This window comes from Monodelphis domestica, chromosome 6 (genome assembly GCF_027887165.1).
Source record: "Monodelphis domestica isolate mMonDom1 chromosome 6, mMonDom1.pri, whole genome shotgun sequence".
Lineage (NCBI taxonomy): Eukaryota > Metazoa > Chordata > Mammalia > Didelphimorphia > Didelphidae > Monodelphis > Monodelphis domestica.
Window position 1 is genome coordinate 75,837,364 of NC_077232.1, and position 6,000 is coordinate 75,843,363.

The following is a 6,000-nucleotide window of genomic DNA, read 5'->3' on the forward strand; positions in this document are numbered from 1 at the left end:
AACCCCAAACATATGTAGTGTATTATGTAAATATATGTAAATGTACATATACACATGTATGTGTATATATCAATTATATTAGAGTAACAAATAAAAAATATATATGTGAATGCTCATATCTGTAATTTTTAATTTGCTACTTCCATCTAATTGGTTTCCTTTGAAATCTTATGAATTTTATTTTGTGTATTTAAAAACAATATTCTAAAAAGGGGTTCACAAGCTTCTCCAAATTGCCAAATTGGTCCAGGACATGGAAGAACTTAAAACTCCTTGAACTAGATGATGTCTAAGTTCCCTTCCAGCTCTTGCCACTGATATTCTATAAATTAGTCCATTCTTTCCCAATGATTCCTGTGTCATGTGACAAAAGAAGGATACTTCACCTTTATTTTTTTGCCTATAATTGATTTATTTTGAATTCTTCTATTAACACGGGTTCCTATTAAATAAAAAAGAAGAGAATATATTCCTATTTGCCTATGTTGTCAAAGAAGCCTACCAAGGAGTGCCCTACTAGGGAAGCCAGTGAAGTTCAAGCCCCAGGTATGTTATCAGTTCAGATGAGAGTTGGGTACCATGCCAATGGGGAAGAGGAGGAGCTTAATAGTTATTTGTTCAATTGAACTGAATTTGACAAAACTGTCATTACTGCACATGGGTCATGGAGTAGATTCAAGAGCCCAGGTCAGGACTACAGCAGTGTTTAGTATAAAATCTTAGCCTTCAAGATCACAGAATTGTGGGCATTTTGAGCAAGAAGGTAACTTGGAGATCATCTGGTCTAACCCCTTATTATTACAAAGGGGGAAAGAGAGACCCAGAGAAGGCAGTGATTTGCCCCAAATCACAAAATAAGAGGCAGTCAGATGGCACAGTAGATAGAGTGCTAGATGTGTTTGTATGATCTTGGGCTAGATTTTAGCCTCTGTTTTCTCATCTGTAAAATGGGAACAATAATAGCACCTACCTCCGAGGGCAGCGAGATGACTCAGTGGATAAAGCAGCAGGCCTGGAATCAGGAGAGACTCATCTTCCTGAGTTCAAATCCCGTTAGTTAGACACTTAATAGCTGTGTGACCCTAAGCGAGTCACTTAACCCTGTTTGCCTCAGTTTCCTCAACTGTCAAATGAGCCAAAGAAAGAAATGGCAAACCACTCCAGTACCTCTGCCAAGAAAAGCCCAAATGGGTCATGAAGAGTCAGACAAGACTGATAATGACTGAACAACAATAAATACCTCCCAAGGTTGCTGTGAGGATAAAGGAGAGAATATTTATAAAGCATTTTACAGACCTTGAAGTACTATTAAAATGCTAGTTATTCTTTTTTGTTATAGCTTTGAGAGGAAGTTGGGAATCAAACCCAGGTCTCCTGGTTCCCAGTCCAGGATGCTCTCTGCTCTCCCTCACAGCTGTCTTCATATCATACTATTAAAGGAAGCTGGACAAAACCCAATAGCAGACTTCGCCTCAGTTACTTTGGAAAGTTTTCCCAACGGTATTTTAAAAATCACACTTCTTGGGCCTCAATTGTGTTTTATGGTTGCAATGTGGTCATGCCTTTGTTGCCTAAAAAGCCACCGGAGAGTTGAGTTCAGGGTAGAAGCATGATGTGATGGAAAGAACAAATGCTGCATCAGGAGTCAGATGATCTGGGTTCTAATTCTGGCTGCCAATAACCATTCGAGATGCCCGTCACTACCTGCAGGTCAGCAGGCAAGGCTCCGGTTGGACTCTCGGAGACCCTGTCCATTCATCTCTCTTCCTACGAGCTTCTTCTTGCCCCGCGCTGAAGCACCACACACTTCGTGATTCTCCCACCAACTTGGAATGACAAAGAAGGCACACCCTGAATGAGATGCTCCCTGGAAAGCTCTTCTCAGTGGATCTGCCAAGGCAAAGGGGAGTAGCAAGGACTTTTATTCGGTTCTTTGTTGCATGACCTTCCAAAGATCCGTCAGTGTCTGTGGGTGTCCTGGGAAGGGACCCCCAGGTCTCTTGTCTAACGGCCGAGGACTTCAGCCACTGCCTTTTCCTGGCTCATGAAGAGTCGAAATCTAGGTCTGTGTGACACCAAACCCCAAGACAGAAAATGAGAAATTCAACCAATCTGGAGGATATCTCCTAATAGTCATATGTTTGGCATTGTGTAGACAGAACATCTGGGTGATTAACTGAGTTTTTTACTTTCCATCTGGATCTTTTGGCATTGTTCGTACATGGCTCAAAACAAACTTTTTTTTTTCTCTCTCTCTTGGTTATGTGTACTTTGCCCTTGCTCATGGTTATAGGAATGGGTTTACCAAAATGAGAGATAGTTGGGGCAGTGGATTGAGATTCAGGCCTAGAAATAGGAGGTCCTGGGTTCAAATCTAGCATCAGACACTTCCTTGCTGTGTGACTCTGGGTAGGTCACTTAATCCCCATTGACTCACTCTTCTTGTTTTTCTACCTTGTAACCAATACTCTGCATTGGTTCTAAAATGGAAGGGAAGGGTTTAAAAGATGAGAGACAATGGAAAGAACACTTAACCTTCCTGAGCCTCAGTTTCCTCATCTGTAAATAGAGGGAGTTGGAGGAGATAGTCTCTAAAATCTCCTTTTCTCTTCTGATACTGTCATCATCCTGGTGCAAGCCATCATCAGCTGATGCTTGGACTCTTTCAATAGCCTGCTGGGTGGTCTCCTTACCCTAAGACTCCACTCCAATCCCATTCTCCACTCAGCTGTCAATGTGATCTTTCTAGATGGCTTTCCCTATTTCCCACCAGCTGCATTTCCTTTTGGACTCCTCCATCAGACACCTACCCCTTTCCTTTCCCCCACCACCTCTTTTCAGCTTCCTTTCACATATTATCTTCTCCCATAGACTGTAAGCTCCTTGAGGGTACAGACTGTCATTCTTTTTATTTTTCTCCCCAGAATTTAGTACAGTGCCTTACATGTAGAAGATGCTTACTAAATATTTATTGACTGACCAACTACAGTTCTAACCAAGTCACCTGCCTCTTCGGTAACATTTAATGGCTCCCAATTATCACCAGAATCAAATACAAAAATTCCGTTTGGCTTCTTAAAAAAAAAGTTAAATATTTATCTTCCATCTTAAAATCAAGACCATGAATTAGTTCCAAGGCAGAAGGGTGGTAAGGGCTAGGCAAATGGGGTTAAGTGACTTACCCAGGGTCACCCAGCTAGGAAGTGTCTGAGGCCAGATTTGAACCTAGGGCCTCCTGTCTCTGGGCATGGTTCTCAATCCAAAGAACCACATAGCTGCCCTCTCTGTTTGGCTTTTAAAGTCCTTCACATAGAGAGCTAGACCCAGAGATCAGAGGTCCTGGGTTCAAATGTGGCTGTGTGACCCTATGCAAATCACTTAACTTTTATTACCTAACCCTTACTACTCTTCTGCTGTAGAACCAATATGTAGCATTGATTCTAATGTGGAAGGTAAAGGGTTTTTTTTTCAACATTTGTAAAACATTCCTTTATTATTAGAAATAAATTATTTGTATAAAAATAAAAAAAATAAAGTCCTTCATAGTGCAGTTAGGTGGCACAATGAATAGAGTGCCAAACCTGGTATCAGGAGGACCTGGATTCAAATCTGGACTCAGATACTTCCTATCTGTGTGACTCTGGGAAAATCACTAACCCTTGCCCTTCTGTCTTAGAATTGTTACTAAGACAGGTAGTAAAGGGTTCAAAAAAGAAATAAAGTCCTTCAAAATCTAGTCATTCTTCTTATACCTCCTCCCTCTCTCATCCCCCCCAAAGTACCAGTGGCACTGACCTCTCTGCTGTTTCTTACACAAGACCGTCTATCTCTGGAGTCCACCCTTCCTATTTCTACCTCCTGGTTTCCTTGGCTTCCTTCAAGTCTCAGCAAATGTTCCATCTACAAGAAGCCTTTCCCCTTTAATGCTAGTATCATCCCCCTGAGACTATTCCCAATTATCTTGTCTCTACCTTGTTTGTACATAGTTGTCTACCAATTGTCTCCTCTGTTAGACTTTAAGCTTCTTGAGGACAGGCACTGTTTTTTGACTTTCTATGTACTTCCAGTCCTTAGCAGAGAGCCCAGAACATAGTAGCTGTCTAATAAATTTCTGTTGACTTGATGTCACTTTGAGGCTTCTTCTACCACTAAATGTATACTTCCATGACCCTCCTGGACATCTCTGGAGGCCAGCAGCTAAGTAAAGGGAGTGTCATCACCCCTCCAAGGCAGGAGTCTCCAAGAAGGTTCCTACTTATCACAACTATGACTTCCAGATAAAGTGATACAATAGAAGGTGGCGTTTGTCCAATGTACCCAAATGGGGAAGAGCCCTATAGGAAGCACACTTTTAGTTCTGCTGCTAAGAGTATAAAAATCCCCTACATGCAATCAGCATTCAATACACAGTCTTCATAATTGGTCAGCGCTCAACGTGCTACACTTCGGTCTAAAATGGAATCTCATAGACAGAGGGACTCCTGGACGATCAGAAGGAAGGTACAGCTTTGTCTGAAAGTTCACAAGCATGACCCAAGGAGAGTAACACCAAGTATGGTTCAGGTGATTCTTATTTGGAGATTCTGTTTGAATAGTTATCTTACCCATGTCAATGGTGATGGTGATGGTGATGGCGGTGGCTCACATTTCTATTGCATTTTTTAAACCCGTATTTTCCATCTTGAAATCAATACTGTGTATTAGTTTCAAGGCAGAAGAGTGGTAAGGACTGGGCAATGGAGGTCAAGTAACTTGCCCAGGGTCATACAGCTGGGAAGTGTTTGAGACCAGATTGGAACCCATGACCTCCCATCTCTAGGTCTGGCTCTCAAACCACTGCTGCCCATTTCTATTGCATTTTAAAGATTTGCCAATCTAGTCCCTTGCATATGAAGTAGGGGGTGGGCGTTTTGAAATCCCCATTTTACAGAGGAACCTCAGGAAGACCAAGTGACTTGTTGGGACAATAGCCCCCATTTCAAAGAGTTTCTCATCTGAATCTTGGGGAGTGGAACTAAAGGTCACAGTTATAACTTGGGTTTGGGGACTTGTCCTAGGCTTATACAATTCATCCAGGGCATAGAGCCAATAAATATCAGAGGAACTGAATTAAAATCTTCCTCACTCCACATCCTACATTCCACTAGGCCAAGCTTGTCCAGGATAACAGAAAGTCAACTTTTACTGAAATGAGAATAATAATAATAGTTAACATTTATATAACACTTACTATGAGCTAGGCATTATGCTGTGCACTTTAAATACATTTTCTCATTTAATCCTCATAACAATCCTAGGATATAGGAGCTATTATTGTCTTTACAGATGAGGAAACTGAGGCAGAGGATAAGTGACTTGTCCAGGGTCACACCACTAATAATTGTCTGAAGGCAGATTTAAAACTCAATTCTTCCTAACTCTTGGTCTGGCTTGAAGGAGGTCTCCAGGCAAATGCCCTAAGGAGCTGAGCTATTTAACAATTTTATCAATGACTTGGAAAAAGGCTTGAGAAAATTTGTTGATGACACAAAGCTGGGTGGGATAGAAAACACATTGGGTAATAAATTAGGATTCAAAAAATTCCAAGAGGCTAGAATATTGGGAAAACCAAATAAGTTCATTCAATACACACTTATTAATGACCTAATCTGGGTACCATTTTGTGAAAAATACAAAGGTGAATGAGATATGATTCCTGCCTTCAGTTTATAGGCTAGAAGGGGAGAGAGAATAGGTACGAAGCTAACAGTAGTAGAAAACACTGTGACAAACATCGTACCCAAGCTCTTTGGTTTGGGGGTTTGTTTTGTGTGTGAGAAAGAGTGGGATAAGGGGTTTTCTTGAGGGAAATGAGATCTCTAAGAGTCAGGTGTGCATTCCAGGTTTCCTGGAGAAAGAAACATGCATTTGTATTACATTTTGAAGACTGGGTAGGAATTCAAGTAGAAGGCAGTAAGTTCAGTTTGGAACATGTTGACTGTGAAATAGGAGCGAGGAATC